The 19,877-nt window shown below is 40.7% G+C and overlaps 1 long non-coding RNA gene across 1 annotated transcript in view; it reads left to right on the top strand.

Annotated features, from left to right (window-relative positions):
* The window catches only part of LOC133244102 (uncharacterized), a 78,362-nt gene that overhangs the window by 16,860 nt on the left and 41,625 nt on the right, over nt 1–19,877 (top strand). The window contains exon 2 of the long non-coding RNA XR_009735307.1: nt 9,067–9,150. This is a non-coding gene — a long non-coding RNA (uncharacterized LOC133244102). The remainder of the gene's footprint in view (nt 1–9,066; nt 9,151–19,877) is intronic.

Raw genomic sequence — 19,877 nt, 5'->3', positions numbered from 1 at the left:
AGGATAGGTGTTAGCTCTTCTCTAAATTTTTGGTAGAATTCAGCTGTGAAGCCGTCTGGACCTGGGCTTTTGTTTGCTGGAAGATTTTTGATTACAGTTTCAATTTCCGTGCTTGTGATGGGTCTGTTAAGGTTTTCTATTTCTTCCTGGTCGAGTTTTGGAAAATTGTACTTTTCTAAGAATTTGTCCATTTCTTCCTCATTGTCCATTTTATTGGCATATAATTGTTGATACTAGTCTCTTATGATCCTTTGTATTTCTGTGTTGTCTGTTGTGATCTCTCCATTTTCATTTCTAATTTTATTGATTTGATTTTTCTCCCTTTGTTTCTTGATGAGTCTGGCTAATGGTTTATCAATTTTATTTATCCTTTCAAAGAACCAGCTTTTGGCTTTGTTGATTTTTACTATGGTCTCTTTTGTTTCTTTTGCATTTATTTCTGCTCTAATTTTTAAGATTTCTTTCCTTCTACTAACCCTGGGGTTCTTCATTTCTTCCTTTTCTAGTTGCTTTAGGTGTAGAGTTAGGTTATTTATTTGACTTTTTTCTTGTTTTTTGAGGTGTGCCTGTATTGCTATGAACTTTCCCCTTAGGACTGCTTTTACTGTGTCCCACAGGTTTTGGGTTGTTATGTTTTCATTTTCATTTGTTTCTATGCAAATTTTGATTTCTTTTTTGATTTCTTCTGTGATTTGTTGGTTATTCAGCAGGGTGTTGTTCATCCTCCATATGTTGGAATTTTTAATAGTTTTTCTCCTGTAGTTGAGATCTAATCTTACTGCATTGTGGTCAGAAAAGATGCTTGGAATGATTTCTATTTTTTTGAATTTACCAAGGCTAGCTTTATGGCCCAGGATGTGATCTATCCTGGAGAAGGTTCCATGTGCGCTTGAGAAAAAGGTGAAGTTCATTGTTTTGGGATGAAATGTCCTATAGATATCAATTAGGTCTAACTGGTCTATTGTATCGTTTAAAGTTTGTGTTTCCTTGTTAATTTTCTGTTTAGTTGATCTATCCATAGGTGTGAGTGGGGTATTAAAGTCTCCCACTATTATTGTGTTATTGTTAATTTCTCCTTTCATACTTGTTAGCATTTGTCTTACATACTGCGGTGCTCCTGTGTTGGGTGCATATATATTTATAATTGTTATATCTTCTTCTTGGATTGATCCTTTGATCATTATGTAGTGACCTTCTTTGTCTCTTTTCACAGCCTTTGTTTTAAAGTCTATTTTATCTGATATGAGTATTGCTACTCCTGCTTTCTTTTGGTCCCTATTTGCATGGAAAATCTTTTTCCAGCCCTTCACTTTCAGTCTGTATGTGTCCCCTGTTTTGAGGTGGGTCTCCTGTAGACAACATATGTAGGGGTCTTGTTTTTGTATCCATTCAGCCAGTCTTTGTCTTTTGGTTGGGGCATTCAACCCATTTACGTTTAAGGTAATTACTGATAAGTGTGATCCCATTGCCATTTACTTTATTGTTTGGGGTTCGAATTTATACACCATTTTTGTGTTTCCTGTCTAGAGAATATCCTTTAGTATTTGTTGGAGAGCTGGTTTGGTGGTGCAGAATTCTCTCAGCTTTTGCTTGTCTGAGAAGCTTTTGATTTCTCCTTCATACTTGAATGAAATCCTTGCTGGGTACAATAATCTGGGCTGTAGGTTATTTTCTTTCATCATTTTAAGTATGTCTTGCCATTCCCTCCTGGCTTGAAGAGTTTCTATTGAAAGATCAGCTGTTATCCTTATGGGAATTCCCTTGTGTGTTATTTGTTGTTTTTCCCTTGCTGCTTTTAATATTTGTTCTTTGTGTTTGATCTTTGTTAATTTGATTAATATGTGTCTTGGGGTGTTTCACCTTGGGTTTATCCTGTTTGGGATTCTCTGGGTTTCTTGGACTTGGGTGATTATTTCCTTCCCCAGTTTAGGGAAGTTTTCAACTATTATCTCCTCAAGTATTTTCTCATGGTCTTTCTTTTTGTCTTCTTCTTCTGGAACCCCTATGATTCGAATGTTGTAGCGTTTAATATTGTCCTGGAGGTCTCTGAGATTGTCCTCATTTCTTTTAATTCGTTTTTCTTTTATCCTCTCTGATTCATTTATTTCTACCATTCTATCTTCTAATTCACTAATCCTATCTTCTGCCTCTGTTATTCTACTATTTGTTGCCTCCAGAGTGTTTTTAATTTCATTTATTGCATTATTCATTATATATTGACTCTTTTTTATTTCTTCTAGGTCCTTGTTAAACCTTTCTTGCATCTTCTCAATCCTTGTCTCCAGGCTATTTATCTGTGATTCCATTTTAATTTCAAGATTTTGGATCAATTTCACTATCATTATTCAGAATTCTTTATCAGGTAGATTCCCTATCTCTTCCTCTTTGGTTTGGTTTGGTGGGCATTTATCCTGTTCCTTTATCTGCTGGCTATTCCTCTGTCTCTTCATCTTGTTTAAATTGCTGAGTTTGGGGTGTCCTTTCTGTATTCTGGCAGTTTGTGGAGTTCTCTTTATTGTGGCGTTTCCTCACTGTGTGTGGGTTTGTACAGGTGGCTTGTCAAGGTTTCCTGGTTAGGGAAGCTTGTGTCGGTGTTCTGGTGGGTGGAGCTGTATTTCTTTTCTTTGTTCAGTCGCGCTGTGGGGAGGGAGGGAGGGAGGGATGCTGCAAACAAATAACACTGGCGTGCGCTCGCAGTGCCTCAGCCACACTGGATCTGCCCCTGCTCACGGCGCGTGTAGCCTCCCTGCCCACACTGCTCGGGCTCTAGGTTGTTCCGCCGGGAACAATCCGAGGCTGGCCCTGGGTTGCATGTACCTCCCAGGTCCAAGCCGCTCAGGTTCAGGCACTCGGGTAGTCCTCAGAGGCGCAGATTCAGTTGGGCCTGAGTTTTGTGCTCTTCCCAGGTCCCAGCAGCTCAAGTGATGAGGTGTTTGGCGAGCGCCAATGCTGCGACTTATCGCCTCCCCGCCACTCGGTTATCTGAGTGTAAAACCGGCGCACCTTCTCAGGCAGATGTTAACCGTCCAGTCCCCCCAAAAGTTTTAGTTAGCAAAGAAGCCTGCTTACAGTTTTATAGATAATGTCTCTCTGGGGCTGCGATTGCCCCCTTCCGGCTCTGGCTGCCTGTCACCGGAGGGGGAAGGTCTGCAGCCGGCTATCTCTGTTCAATTCTTTGTTCCGTGCGCGGGCCTGGCGGTCTTAGGTTAGGGCTGGCTTTTCACGTGGTAGATATCCCACAGTCTGGTTTGCTAGCCCAAATTATTTCGCTCAGATAGCGCTCAGGTTATTCAGGCCAGATTCTTACTCTCAGCGATGCAGCCAGCGCCGCGCCTCCCTGCCCAGCCCCCGCTTGCCAATGGCGTGTGCAGGCGTCTGCGCTGCTTCACCGCTGGGGGAGTTACCACAGGGCTCGCAATCTGTGAGTTTTAATTGTTTATTTTTTCTCCCTGTTAAGTTGCCCTCTGTGCTTCCAAAGCTCGGCACAGATTCGGCAGTGAGAAGGTTTCCTGGTGTTTGGAAACTTCTCTCTTTTTAAGACTCCCTTCCTGGGACGGAACTCCGTCCCTCCCTCTTTTGTCTCTTTTTTGTCTTTTATATTTTTTCCTACCTCCTTTCGAAGAGTTGGATTGCTTTTCTGGGTGCCTGATGTCCTCTGCCGGCATTCAGAAGTTGTTTTGTGGAATTTACTCGACGTTTAAATGCTCTTTTGATGAATTTGTAGGGGAGAAAGTGTTCTCCCCGTCCTACTCCTCCGCCATCTTGGCTCCTCCTCCTCTCACCCATGTTATGCATGTATCAATGTTTAATTTCTTTTTATAGCAAAATACTATTCTGTTGTGTAGATATATCACATTGTAATTATTTGTTTATCAGTCCATTGGTATTTGCGTCGTTTACACATTTTGACTATTATGTATCGACTTAAAAAATATTCACATCCAAAAAGCTGAGAGTTGCGTTTTATTTACTGGAAATGTTTTGAACTTTAAGCCTGGGAGACAGGATCTCAAGTAACCCTGAGAGAACTGCTTCCTGGAGGTGGGGGAGGAACCAGGTTATATAGAAGTTTTGCAACAAAAGACAGGTAGTCTGACTGTCAGAGGTATTTTTATAAATAGAGAAAACCAAATATCCCATGTTAAAAAATTTAGCACTTTTCTGTGTAGGGAAAGATGCAAGAATCTGGGCTCACTGAAACCTTTCCTTTGGTAGGCACCTCGGCCATCTGGGGCCAGCTTCCTGTTTTCACAGACTGAGCTTCCTTTCCTCAGGGCAGATTTGTTTCCTCTCTTTTATTTTTTATTTGTGGTAAAATACACAAAACATAAAATGTACCGTCATAACTGTTTAAGATACATAGTTCATTAATGTTAAGTATATTCGCATTGTGGTGCAGCCAGTTTCCAGAACTCAAGCTTGCAAAACTGAAATGATGCCTGTTAAGCAACCCCCACTCTCCTCTCCCCTCGACCACCAATCTACTTTTCTGTCTCTATGAATTTGATGATTCTAGGTTATCTCATATTAATGGGATTATGTAGTATTCGTCTTTTTGTGATTGACTTATTTCACTTAGCATAAGGTCCTCAAAGTTCATCTGTGTTGTAGCATGTGTCAACATTTCCTTTCTTTTTAAGGTTGAATAATATTCCATCGTAGGACTTCCGTAGTGGTCCAGTGGTTAAGACTCCACGCTTCCACTGCAGGGGATACAGGTTCCATCCCTAGTCAATCCACAGCTGCACAGTGTGGCAAAATAATAATAATAACAACAAAATAATAGTATTCTGCTGTGTATATATACCACATTTTATTTATTCATTTCCTTGTCGATGAACTCTTGGGTTGCCTCTACCATTTGGCTTTATGAATAACACTACTATGACTGATGCTGGGAGGGATTGGGGGCAGGAGGAGAAGGGGACGACAGAGGATGAGATGGCTGGATGGCATCACTGACTCGATGGACGTGAGTCTCAGTGAACTCCGGAGTTGGTGATGGACAGGGAGGCCTGGCGTGCTGCGATTCATGGGGTCCCAAAGAGTCGGACACGACTGAGCGCCTGAACTGAACTGAACTATGAACATGGGTGTACAAAGATTTCTTCAAGACGCTCTTTTCCATTCTTTAAATGTATGGTTAGAAATGGAGTAGCTGCATCATATATAAATCTGTTTTTAATTGCTTGAGAAACTGCCACGTATAGCGGCTGTACTATTTTACATTCCCATCAACAGTGCACAGGGGCTCCAATTTTTCCATGTATTCTAACATTTGTTTTATTTATGTATGTACTTTGGCTGTGCTGAGTCTTCATTGCAGCGCTCCGGTTTTCTCTAGTTGTGGCACACAGGAGCTTCTCTTCATGGAGCGTGGGCTCCAGAGCACACATGCTCAGTAGGTGCAGTGTGCGGTCTTTCTAGTTGTGGCTCATGGGCTGTAGAGCGCACAGTCTCAGTAGGTGCAGTGTGCGGTCTCTGTGGTTGTGGCACTCGGGCTGTAGAGTGCACAGGCTCAATAGGTGCAGTGTGTGGTCTCTCTAGTTGTGGCTCACGGGCTGTAGAGCGCACGGGCTCAGTAGGTGCAGTGTGCGGTCTCTCTAGTTGTGGCTCACGGGCTGTAGAGTGCACGGGCTCAGTAGGTGCAGTGTGCGGTCTCTCTAGTTGTGGCTCACGGGCTGTAGAGTGCACGGGCTCAGTAGGTGCAGTGTGCGGTCTTTCTAGTTGTGGCTCACGGGCTCTAGAGCACACAGGCTCAGTAGGTGCAGTGTGCGGTCTCTGTGGTTGTGGCTCACGGGCTCTAGAGCACACAGGCTCAGTAGGTGCAGTGTGCGGTCTCTCTAGTTGTGGCTCACAGGCTGTAGAGCGCACGGGCTCAGTAGGTGCAGTGTGCGGTCTCTCTAGTTGTGGCTCACGGGCTGTAGAGCGCACAGTCTCAGTAGGTGCAGTGTGCGGTCTCTGTGGTTGTGGCACTCGGGCTGTAGAGCACACACGCTCAGTAGGTGCGGTGTACTGTCTCTGTGGTTGTGGCTCACCGGCTCTAGAGCACACAGGCTCTGTAGGTGCAGTGTGCGGTCTCTGTGGTTGTGGCTCACGGGCTCTAGAGCACACAGGCTCAGTAGGTGCAGTGTGCGGTCTCTGTGGTTGTGGCTCACGGGCTCTAGAGCACACAGGCTCAGTAGGTGCAGTGTGCCGTCTCTCTAGTTGTGGCACATGGGCTGTAGAGCACACGGGCTCAGTAGGTGCGGTGTGCGATCTCTAGTTGTGGCTCATGGGCTGTAGAGCGCACGGGCTCTCTCGGGTGTGTGGGCTCAGTTGCCCTGTGGCATGTGGGATTCTAGTTTCTCAACCAGGGATCAAACATGTGTCCTCTGCATTCAAAGGCAGATTCTCAACCACTGGACCATCAGGGACGTCCCCTCAAACGCTTGCTCTTTTCTGTTCTGTTTTCTTTTTTATAATAACCATTCAGTTGGTGTGAGTTAGTATCTCTCTGTGGTTATGATTTCCATTTCTCTAATGACTAATTATATTGAACATCTTTTATGTGTTTGTTATCTATTTATTATATGTATCCTTGGAGAAATGCATTATGAATCCTTTGCCCATTTTTGAACTGGATTGTCTTTTTGTTGTTGGATGAATTCTTTATATATTCTGGATGCAAATTCTTTTTATCAAGATACATGATTTGCAAAAGGATTTATTTTAAATTTGTCTTCTATTGAGGTATACTTTACATAAAGTGAAATATACAGATCTTAAGGGAGCAGCTGAATGAAGTTTGACAAATTCATACATCCCTGTAACTCTCATCCAGGGCAAGTTAAAGGACATTTTTGTCACTCCAGATAATTCCCCTGGGACACTTTCTGGTCAGGACCCCCATTCCTCTCTACCCAATGCAATGACTTTCTTTATTTCTGTCAATAGTAATTAGTCTTGTATGTTTTTGAAATTTATAAAACAAGTTGTAGGGACTTCCAGGAATCCACATGCTGCAACTAAGACCCGGTGCAGCCAAATACATTTAAAAACAAAACACCCAATTGTGTAATATGGACTACTTGTGTCTGGCTTCTTTTACTCAGCGTTACATCTGTGAGATTCATCTGTTATTATTGCATGTATTCAGTTAATACTTTTTATTGCTGAGTTTTAAATTTTGGTGTAGTCAAATTTATTTACTGTTTTCTTTTGTGGGGGAGGGCTATTGTTTTTTACAGACAGTGCTTTTTGTGTCCTATATGAAAAATGTTTTCTGACCTCCTATTTCTCTACCCCCAAGTTACAAATATATTTTACTGTATCTTCTTCCGAAAGATTTATAATTTTAGTTTTCACATTTAGGCCTACGATGCATATCAAATTAATAATTTTTGTTTAACATGCAGTGAGGTTGAGGGGTAGTTGGTGTTCATTTTTTCCTCCCACAGTTATCCAGTTGTTCCAGCACTGTTTATCGGGAAACTTTTTCTTCCTTCATTGAATTGCTTTGGTTGTTTTGTTAAAATTACTATAGGGTACGGTCTATTTTTGGACTCTCTGTTCTGTATTACTATTTGTTCATTCTATTGCCATGACTACCTTGTCTTTCAATATTATAGCTTTTTATTTAATAAGTCTTGAAATGAGGTGAAGTTTGCCCTAGATCTTTGCCCTTCTTTTTCAATATTGTTTTAGTTATTCTGAGTCCTATCCACTTCCATGTATATTTTAAAATAAGTAGTTGATTTCAACCAAAAAAGCCCTCATGGGGTTTTTATTGGAATTGCCTTGAATCTATAAAAGATATGATGAGAATTGTCATCTTAACAGTATTAAGTCTTCTAATACATGAACATAGTATATCTCTTCATCTGTTTAGGTCATTTTTAGTCTTTCAGCAAATGTCTTGTTTTTAAATAGAAAATTTGCACAATTTCATTAAAATTATTCTAGATATTTTTGGTTATTTTAAAATAGCATTGTTTTATTTTAATTTTTGAGTTGTTCATTGCTAGTAGAAATAAAATTTATCTTGCATATTAAATTTGTATCCTGTAACTTTCCCAAATTCACCTATATTTCATCATTAAGTTTGATGTCAGTTATAAGATTTCATATACAACCTTATTAGATAAATGAATTTCCTTTCAACTCTTAGTTTATTAAGAGTTTTAATCATGAACAGGTGTTAAATTTTATGAAATGCATTCTGGATGTTTACTGAGATAATTACATGCTTTTTCTCCTTGGTAAATCACCCTATTTTTTTTTTTAATGTCTTTTATTATGGAAAGTTTCAAATGCATATGAAGCGAATAGAGTAAACTCCTAGGCCGCCATACCTAGCTTTCCTATCATGTGTACCTTCATTAACCTCCACACTTAAACACCCTTTCAGGTGCTTTCCCTTGAATTTCCTCCGTCTGTCACTTTCTGATTCTTTTCATTCCCCATTTTCTCCCTCTTTCACTCTCCCTCCCACCTTGTCTTTCTCCTTCTGCCTCTTTTCTTCCCTTTTTCCTCCCCTCCCATCTTTATCTTCCTCTTCTCCTCCCCTTCTCTCTTTCTCACATCCTCCTCATCTTCCTCTTCTTCTGGTAAAGTTGACAAACTCCTCATTGTTATTTAATTAAGATACATGAACTCACATAAAACTCTTTTCTTGTATTCCCTTTCATAGACTTCAAATCAGCAGTTTTCTGTATGCAACGTAATCTATTAGAATCCTACCAGAATTTTATCAAGCACTGAAATATTATACATTAGTCATGGTTATCAATCCCATCAGTGTAGTCTAAAATACGTAAGTGCATTAACTGTAACTTAGTTAATTGCACAGCCTTCTTTCTTTCCTAAGACATGTTAGAGCCTTGTATCATTTTTCTATTTTGGTAAATAATCTGAAAATGAATTGCATATGGCTGTGCTTAAAAAGTTATGATATATTGTGGAAAATAGGAGCTACACAGAACCAAAAGACGACCTTTAAGTGTTATGTTTTTTGACTTGGGGCCCATGCAAGTTAAGTGAAAAATTTGAAGTTTATATGGGTTTTTTTTGTTGTTTTTGTTGCAGGTTTTACTCTGAAGAGGATAGAATGAAAAACGAGATCAGAAATCAGCTTGTTATGAAGCACATGAGAAAAAAAGCAAAAATAAGGTAATTTGGATGTTGTATGAGAGAATATCTTCAGGCCTATGCTTATTTTTCAAAATTAAAAAAATTTTAATAGCAAAATATAGCTGGAAGAAACAGGATAATAAGGGATAATAAATTAATTCCCATCTTACTTTAAGAGGAATAACTTACTAATAGAAGTCATGTAGAATAGCCAACGAAATTAAATGTGTGAAATCAAATGAAGTGAAGCTTAATATTTTCATTATCTGGGTACTCTTAGTAGTGTTTATCTCATCAAAAGTGTCGATCTGAAGGTACTGTCACGTATTAGTAAGAAATTGGAAAATCATCTTTTATCAGGTAACTTCATTTTTTATATGAAAGATCTAAAAATAGTTCTAAACATATTTGCTATTCCAACCCTTAACATTGTATGGAAAAACTTAGAGCAGTTAAATTTTGTTTTTCTGGGAGAAGATTGCATTAGCTTATCACCAAATTCCTCCAAACATTTATTTGCAGGTGCTGGTAATACACACCATTTCAAACAATATTTCCACAACAATCATCGATCACATGAACATGTACTCCCATAGCCAGATTCCAGATCCAATAAAAGCATTTGCATTTATCCTTCTTTCTCCTCTACCCCCAAATGGGAAATAAACAACACTTCAAACTAGGGAGCTACGGGAGACAAGGTGGAGCTGGGCTGAGGGCAGGAGCTGCTGGGCACAGTGATCGCATTTCTTATCCTTCCCTCCCTTTCTCCCCTATCCATTTTAAATTGAGGTAATACAGGTAGAATTATACATATAGATCTTTATGTGATCAGTTTAATGAGTGTTGACAATCTTATATTCCTTTCTAACCACCATATGAAGAAAAGGTGAGGAACATTCTGGCACCCCAGCAGGTTTCTTCATGCCCTTTCCAGTCTGTTCTCTCTCTTTCCAAGGAAACACATTCCTGATTTCTCTCTCCACAGACTTGCTGAGGCTGGTCCTGGGCCTCATATATATGGAGTCATACAGTAATGCACTATTTCATGCCTGGCTTCTTTCAGCATGTTTCTAAGGTTTATCCACGCCGTTGCTGAGTTCAGTAGTATGTTACTTTTAGTTGCTGAGTAGTATTTCATTATATAAATACATTAATACCACATTTTTTGAATGTTTATTTTTTTTAACAGTTTTAGGTTTACAATAAAACTGAGAGGAAGGTAAATAGATTTTCCATATACATATGCATAGCCTTCCCCACTGTCAACATTACTCCCCAAAACACTATATTTTACCAAAAATTACCCTACCTTGATGTGTCATAATCTCCCAAAGTTGATAGTTTACCTAAGGGTTTATTCCTGGTGTTGTATGTTCTACAGTTTTCAACAAATATATTCATGTATCCACCTTTATATAATATCATACACAATATTTTCACTGCCCTAAAAATCCTTTGTCTTCTGTCTTTTCATTTCTCCAACACCCCCCAACCCTTTCATATCCCTGACAACCATTGGTCTTTTCACTGTCTTTTTAGTTTTCTTTTCCATGATGTCATATAGTTGGAATCATATAGTATGTAGCCTTATCAGATTGGCTTCTTTTAGTAATATGCATTTAAGATTATCCCATATCTTTTCCGGAGAAGGCAATGGCACCCCACTCCAGTACTCTTGCCTGGAAAATCCCATGGATGGAGGATCCTGGTGGGCTGCAGTCCATGGGGTCGCTAAGAGTCAGACACAACTGAGCGACTTCACTTTCACTTTTCACTTTGATGCATTGGAGAAGGAAATGGCAACCCACTCCAGTGTTCTTGCCTGGAGAATCCCAGGGACAGTGGGGCTGCCGTCTATGGCCTGATAGTTCATTTCATATTAATGCTGAATATTATCTCATTTTCTGGGTTATGTTTATGTATCTGTTCATCTACTGTAGAGTACCTTGGTTGCTTCCAAGTTTTAGCAATTATGAATAAAGCCGCTCTGAACCTCTCTGGGCAGGTTTTTAAGTGGATATAAGTTTTCAACTCTTTTGGATAAATACCAAGGAGCACAATTGCTTGATTGTTTGCTAAGAGTATATTTAGTTTTGTAAGGAACCACCAAACTGTCTCGTCTTCCAAAGTGGCTGTAGCATTTTGCATTCCCACCAGTGATGAATAACAGTTCCTGTTGCTCCACATTCTTCCCAGCATTTGGGGTTGTCATGTTCTAGATTTTGACCTAATTAGGTGTGTGGTAATACCTTACTACTGTTTTAATTTGCATTTCCCTGATGATGTATGATGTGGAACATCTTTTCATGTGCTTACTTGCCATTTGTATGTTGTCTTTGGCCCATTTTAAAATTCAGATTTTCTTATTATTCAGTTTTCAAAGTTCTTTGTATATCTTAGATATAGTCCTCTGTTAGCTGTGTCTTTTGCAAATGTTTTCTCCCAGTCTGTGGCTTCTTTTCTGATTCTCTTTATAACTTTGTTTCACAAAGCCAAGTTTTTAATTTTCGTGAAATAAAGTTTATCAATTATTTCCTTCATGTTGTACACCACATTTTTAAAAAGTACTTGTTGATTTAATTATTTGGCTGCTCTGTGTCTTCACTGCTGCATGTGGCGCTTTCTAGTTGCAGTGAACGTGGGCACTCTAGGGGTGGTGCCCGGCTCCTCACTGCCCTGGCTTCTCTGTGGCAGAGCGCGAGCTCTAGGTGCGTGGGTTTTAGTAGTTGTGGTTTGAGGGCTCTAGACCACAGGCTCAGTAGTTGTGGTGCTTGGGTTTAGTTGCCCCACGGCATCCCAGAGCAGGGATTGAACCCATGTTCCGTGCATTTAGCAGATTCTTAACCACTGAACCTCCTGAGAAGTCCTGCACCACCACTTTTTAAACCCATCCTTCTGTGTGGTGGCTCAGAGGTTAAAGCGTCTGCCTGCAACGCAGGAGATCCAGGTTCGATCCCTGGGTTGGGAAGCTCCCCTGGAGAAGGAAATGGCAACCCATTCCAGTATTCTTGCCTGGAGAATCCCATGGAGCGAGGAGCCTAGTAGGCTGTAGTCCATGGGGTCGCAAAGAGTCGGACATGACTGAGCGACTTCACTTTCACTTTCTGTGTGTGTGCTTTTAGTTCATTTCTCATTTGAGACCTCTGTAACAAACACTGCTGTGACTGTGTAGTTCTCTTTGGTAGATATCTAGAAGTATAATTATTAAGTCATAGGGTAAAGGTATGTTTGAGTTCATTGGAAACTACTAAGTCCTCCAAAGGGGTTGTACTGGTTTACCAGCAATGTATGATGGATCAACTTGTTTCATATTCTTGCTAACATTTAACATTGCTAGAGTTGTTTTTTTTTTTTTTTTTGACTGTGGCCATTCTGATGTGTAGGAAATGGTGCCTAATTGTGGCACCTAATTGTGGCATTTTAAATTATATTTTCTTGGTGACTCGTGAGGTTTAGTACCTTTTTGTGTGCTTGACATCATATGTATTCTTCTTTTAAACTGAAATATACTTGATGTACTGTATTATATTAGTTTCAAGTATAGTGATTCAATATTTTTATAGGTTATACTCCATTTAAGGTTATTATAAAATATTGGCTATGTTCCCTCTGCTATACAGTATATCCTTGTAGATTATTTATTTTGTACATGGTAGCTGTACCTCTTAATTTCTTACTCCTATCACTCTCCTACCCTCTTCCCTCTCCCCAGTGGTAAGCAATAGTTTGATCTCTGTATCTGTGACTCTGTTTCTCCTCTGTTGTATTTATTCATTTGTTTTATTTTTTAGATTTCTCATGTAAATGATAACATCCAGTATTTGTCTTTGTCTACCTGACTTATTTCACTTAGTGTAATATCCTCTATATCCATCCATGTTGCCTCAAATGGCAAGATTTCATTTTTTTGTTTGGCTGAGTAATATTCTATTGTATGTATACACACACACACACACACACATATGTATATATGTTGTTGTTTAGTCACTAAGTCATGTCTGATTCTTTTGCCAACCCATAGACTAGCCCACCAGGCTCCTCTGTCTGTGGGATTTCTCAGGCAAGAATACTGAATTGGGTTGCCATTTCCTCCTTCAGAGGCTCTTTTGACCCAAGGATCAAACCCATGTCTCCTGCATTTGCAGGTGGATTCTTTACCACTGAGCCACTAGGGAAGCCCACTGTATGTATATATGTTCGCCATATCTTCTTGTTAATTCATCTGTTGATGGACACTTTAGTTGCTTCTATATCTTGGCTATTATAAATAGTGCTGCAGTGAATATCAGTGACTTCCCAGGTGTTTCAGTAAAGAAATGGTAAAGAATGGTAAAGAATCCATCTGCCAATGCAGGAGATCCAGGAGACTCAGGTTTGATCCTTGGGTCGGGAAGATTCCCTGGAGAAGGGCATGGCAACCCACTCCATTATTCTTGCCTGGGGAATCTCATGGGTGGAGGAGCCTGGTGGGCCATAGTCTATGGGGTCCCAAAGAGACAGACATGACCGAGTGAGCGCACATGCATGAATATCAGTGTGCTTGTGTCTTTCAAAGGAAATTACAAGTATTCATAAGTTTCCCTCTTAATAGTTCAACATACTCATCACTAACTGCATGCATATGTGCTCAATCGCTCAGTCATGTCCAACTCTTTGCAACCCCATAGACTATAGCCCACCAGGCTTCTCTATCCATAGGATTTCACAGGCAAGAATACTGGAGTGCTTTGCCATTTTCTTCTCCAGGGGATCTTCCTGACCCAAGGATTGAATCTTTGTCTCCTACATTGGCAGATGGTTTCTTTACCACTAAGCCACCTGGGAATCCCATATCACTATATTTCAATATTTGTTGATAATATTTTTTCTTTTCAGGAAAATTTAAGTGAATATATTTTATAATTGTAATTGGTAATATAAACTTATTGTGGTCAGTGACTTTACCAGAGTGAACTTTTGATCATTATAAGATAAAATTTTGTAACTGGAATATTATACAATAATTTCTTCCTCCATTTTATTTTGTTTGGACAGTACTGAAATGATTGATCAAAATAAGTACTCACAGATATAGCAGATTTTTTAAATATCTCATGTAATTTTAGGAAATTAAATCCAAATTTTGTAATTTAGGTCACTCTTCAGTGACATTAATTCTAAAGCTGGAAGGAAATATATTAAACATTTTTCTTTTCAGGTTGGAATCAAATTGTATCTAATAAGAGTTCAGATTTTTTTCATATATTTAATAGTTGGGCATAACTAATCTCAACTAATAAAAAATACTAGAAGTGTCTGTAAGTGTTCACTGATTATTATACAACTGATCATTGCAATGTGGTGAAAATTTGTTCCAAAAAAATGAACCTTATACATTTGTTGTTTTTTTTTGTGTGGATGTCCTGTGTTATCTGCTCATGTGTAATATCTTACAATCTGGATTTTTGAGAAGGAGCTACCATCTACCTAGTCAACCACATATTCAGTTCAGTTCAGTTCAGTTGCTCAGCCGTGTCCAACTCTTTGCGACCCCATGAATCGCAGCACTCCAGGCCTCCCTGTCCATCACCAACTCCGGAGTTCACTCATACTCACGTCCATCGAGTCAGTGATGCCATCCAGCCATGCAAAAAAGCAAAATGGCTGTCTGGGGAGGCCTTACAAATAGCTATGAAAAGAAAAGAAGCGAAAAGAAAAGGAGAAAAGGAAAGATATAAGCATCTGAATGCAGAGTTCCAAAGAATAGCAAGAAGAGATAAGAAAGCCTTCCTCAGCGATCAATGCAAAGAAATAGAGGATAACAACAGAATGGGAAAGACTAGAGATCTCTTCAAGAAAGTTAGACATACCAAGGGAACATTTCATGCAAAGATGGGCTCCATAAAGGACAGAAATGGTATGGACCTAACAGAAGCAGAAGATATTAAGAAGAGTTGACAAGAATACACAGAAGAACTATACAAAAAAGATCTTCACGACCCAGATAATCACAATGGTGTGATCACTGACCTAGAGCCAGACATCCTGGAATGTGAAGTTAAGTGGGCCTTAGAAAGCATCACTACAAACAAAGCTAGTGGAGGTGATGGAATTCCAGTTGAGCTATTTCAAATCCTGAAAGATGATGCTGTGAAAGTGCTGCACTCAATATGCCAGCAAATTTGGAAAACTCAGCAGTGGCTACAGGACTGGAAAAGGTCAGTTTTCATTCCAATCCCAAAGAAAGGCAACCACATATTAAGAAGTTTATATTAAGTATACAGCAATGCATAAGAACTCTTCAGAAAGCTGAGTTTCTGCCAAGGGAGGACCCTAGAATGCCACACTTAAAAATCAAAGGAGGTCCCTGGCAGTCAGATTCAGCTGATATAACAGATTAGTCTTTTTCATCCCTGCCTAGGAACACTCTGCTCAATACTATCTGCTGTGGTGCAGGAAGCTTTGTGCATAAAGAGGGCGCCACCAGCCTGAGGACTGTCAGAGGCAGGGGAGCTATTGCTAGGGTAGCTGACTTTTTTTTTTTGCTTCAGGGCACTAGGCTAGTTGGAATGCCTTGGAGAGTCCAGCTGGAAAAAGTCACAAAACCCATGCAAGGCATCCCAAATAACCACTCTTAAATCAAGGTAGAGGGTTGCCTCTTGAAGAGGTTTAGGACCTTCAGTCCAGGAGTGATTGGCACTTCATTTGATTTTACATGGAGAGGAAGAAAAGAGTTTTTAGGATATTTGAAAACTGCCCCAATGACCTGGTTTCATTGGAATGGGCCCTTTCTCTTCTGAGGCAGTCACGCTGCAGTTGTGGTATGGCAAGAAGAAAAGTATTTTGGGAATAGGGAGTATGTTAGCTTGGAACATAAAACTCACAAGACCTTGAACAAGTCATGTAACCTCAGTTTCCTCATCAGTAAATGGATTCTGTGGCAGGACTGCATAAAATAATCTATGTGGAAGTACCCAACACTAATTCTTAGCATATATTGCTAAATCTGAATAGTCTCCTAAGTAAAATAGATATTCCTTAACACACCAACAGATGCTCTGAGAGAAGGAGGAAAGAAAGGGGGGGGACTTTTGGGGGACTTCCATGGTGGTCCAGTGGCTGAGACTCTGTGCTCCTAACGCAGGGGGCCCAGGTTCCATCCCTGGTCAGGGAACTAGATCCCACATGCTGCAGTGAAGATCAAAGATCCCACATACCCCAGCTAAGACCTGGCATGGCCTAAAATAAAATACTTTTTAAAAGGAAATTTTTAATCGAACTATTACAAAATAAATTAGGTGGTTCATGTAATTGTAGCTATTATCATTTCACCTTTTAGAATTGAAAGGGATATGAAATATCAGCTGAGATAATGCTGAGGTAAATACATGTAACTTTTGCGTCTTGTGTACTTCTGATGAGGGCTTCCCTTGTGGCTCAGCTGGTAAAGAATCTGCCTGCAATGAGGGAGATCGGGTTCGATCCCTGGCTTGGGAAGATCCCCTGGAGAAGGGAAAGGCTACCTACTCCAGTATTCTGGCCTGGAGAATTCCATGGACTATACAGTCCATGGGGTCACAAAGAGTCAGACACGACTAAGTGACACTTTCACTTTCATTTCTGGTGAGGCCAAGTCACAAGTTGGCCTTAAACATATACAATAGACACCTTTTATTCTTGTCCGACTAACATCCATTCCTCCTTTTTATGTTTATAGCATCTGGTTTTCCTCTGTCATGCTCAGTTCATCAGTCTTGGGGGAGAAGAGTCCACCCCAGCTTCAGAAGTGGACTTGCCAACCAGGCTTTGCCAGTCAGAGCATTACATGTATGGCAGATCCCATTAATTGGTGAACCTAATTCCCATTCTCAATCCCCTTCTTCCCAGCCTAACTCAACTAGAGAGTCTGCAAGAGCAAAATACTTGGCTTCCACCTCCCTTGAAGGTAGGGGTAGCCTTGTGACCCACTTATGATCAGTGAGTCATAAGCAGAAGTCTGCCAGGTGGTTTTGGGATAACTTTTGCTTTCTCCAAAGAGGGACATTTTCTTCCCATAGCATCCTTTTTCCTGCCTAGAACCTGGATGTGGTTTTTTGGAACTGCAACAGCCGTCTTGTGATTAAAAAAAAAAAAGAACTAAAAAAAATGTTAATCCATTGAGTCATCAGCAGTGGCTATTTACTCCACTCATCTTTTAATATAAGGAAGGTGAACTTCATTTTGTTTTATCAAGTTTGCTGTTGTCTGCAGTTGAAGGCATCTCTAATTGATAGAATCTCTCCTTGGCTGTACTGATTGATTCAAGGATGGCCGTGTGACTCAAGTTAGAGCAATCAGAGCCAGTGAGACTCAGTTTTAGGACTCTCACTGAACTGTAAGAATAGAAGTTCTCTATCTGTAGTGTTAAAACTCTTTTTAACACTTTGTGACCCCATGGACTATAGCCTGTCAGGCTCCTCTGTCCATGGAATTCTCCAGGCAAGAACACTGGAGTGGGTTGCCATTCCCTTCTCCAGGGGATCTTCCTGACCCAAGAATTAACCTCAGATCTTCTGCATTGCAGACAGGTTCTTTACCATCTGAGCCACCAGGGAACCTGAAAGTAAAAAAAAAAGATATTAGCCTAGAATGTCTGGCAGCCAACTTGCCCCAACATGGAATCAGCAGGATGAGAATGAAGCCAGTAAAGAGGAAAATGCAGATGAGATAGTGAATTATGATGATATCTTTTGAATCCCTGATTCAGATTTGCCTAAACTGAGACTGCCTCTGGACTTTTTAAATACAGGATGCAATAAATCCCTCTTGGCTCAAACTTGTCTGAGACATGAGTTTTCTGTCACGTATGATAACCTGACTAATACTTCACAATGTATTACCTGTGCTGCTGCTAGTCCATATTTTCTCCTGCCTTCACTGCCGCAGGTAACTAAGAGCAGGGCTTAATATTGATCCCTTTTTAGTGAGTTCCTTCCTCCTTCAGTTTCTCTGCTGATGCTTTTGTGGGTCCACCCCTCCTGTCCTTGTATAGGGACAGGCCTCTCCTCTTGGTGAGGAGAGGAAAGATCCACACATTTTAGCAGAGACTTTCCAGCACAGGGAAGAACCGTGTACATGTTTCTTCTCCAAAATTCATGAAAAGGTTGTTCAGAGAGGAAAGGGAGACTAGAAGACATTGCTGGGAGGAAGGATAATTTGGTTTATTACAATTCAATTGTTTCAACTCCCCTCTCTGCTTACTATCATGATCATACAGTAAATACAGAAAGAGGGAATTCCCTGGCAGCCCAGTGGTTAGGATTCTGCGCTTCCACTGCCCAAAGTAGAGATCAGTGTGTTTCTCTAGTCTTCAAAATTATATCTGCTGGCAAGCATTCTTTGATAATCAAAACAAAATGATGGTTGAGTCAATTTGATAGCAACAAACCAGGTGTTCAAGGCCAAGGGATAGAATAGTCTGGTCCATTGTCAGGAGAGTCCTCACCACTGGACTACCAGGGAGCTGCTGCTGAGTGCTGTGTGTGAATGTGCCGCCTTCAGGCTCTCACGCCCACAGCTCCAACAAAACTGCCTGTGCTGATACGTACACACTGCCAAATTCAGTGGTCAGTTCTTGGTCTTTTTACCTCACCTGACTGACAGGATGTTACGCAGTGGTTTGGAGTTCAGGTAGTGAGGCTGTCAGGACTGTGGACTCTCAAGCCAGCAAAGGTTCAAAATTAGAGCTCCAACCACCACAAGCTCTGTAACCTGGATCAGTCAGTCAGTCACTTCAGTCGCTCAGTCGTGTCCGACTCTTTGTGACCCCGTGAATCGCAGCACGCCAGGCCTCCCTGTCGATCACCAACTCCCGGAGTTCACCCAAACTCATGTCCATCGAGTCGGTGATGCCATCCAGCCATCTCATCCTCTGTCATCCACTTCTCCTCCTGCCCCCAATCCCTCCCTGTTTTCCAAGGAGTCAGCTCTTCGCATGAGGTGGCCAAAGTATTGGAGTTTCAGCTTCAGTATCAGTCCTTCCAATGAACACCCAGGACCGATCTCCTTTAGGATGGACTGGTTGGATCTCCTTGCAGTCCAAGGGACTCTCAAGAGTCTTCTCCAACACCACAATTCAAAAGCATCAATTCTTCGGTGCTCAGCTTTCTTCACAGTCCAACATTCACATCCACACACGACCACTGGAAAAACCATAGCCTTAACTAGACTGACCTTTGTTGGCAATGTAATGTCTCTGCTTTTGAATATGCTATCTAGGTTGGTCATAACTTTCCTTCCAAGCAGTAAGCGTCTTTTAATTTCATGGCTGCAGTCACCATCTACAGTGATTTTGGAGCCCAAAAAAATAAAGTCAGCCACTGTTTGCACTGTTTCCTCATCTATTTGCCATGAAGTGATGGGACCAGATGCCATGATCTTCGTTTTCGGAATGTTGAGCTTTAAGCCAACTTTTTCACTCTCCTCTTTCACTTTCATCAAGAGGCTTTTTAGTTCCTCTTCACTTTCTGCCATAAGAGTGGTGTCATTTGCATACCTGAGGTTATTGATATTTCTCTCGGCAATCTTGATTCCAGCTTGTGCTTCTTCCAGCCCAGTGTTTCTCATGATGTACTCTGCATAGAAGTTAAATAAGCAGGGTGACAATATACAGCCTTGATGTACTTCTTTCCCGTCTGTTGAACCAGTCTGTTGTTCCATGTCCAGTTCTAACTGTTGCTTCCTGACCTGCATATAGGTTTCTCAAGAGGCAGGTAAGGTGGTCTGGTATTCCCATCTCTTCAGAA

This window comes from Bos javanicus, chromosome 3 (genome assembly GCF_032452875.1).
Source record: "Bos javanicus breed banteng chromosome 3, ARS-OSU_banteng_1.0, whole genome shotgun sequence".
NCBI classification, from domain to species: Eukaryota; Metazoa; Chordata; class Mammalia; order Artiodactyla; family Bovidae; genus Bos; species Bos javanicus.
This window is presented reverse-complemented; position numbering and strand designations above follow the sequence as displayed.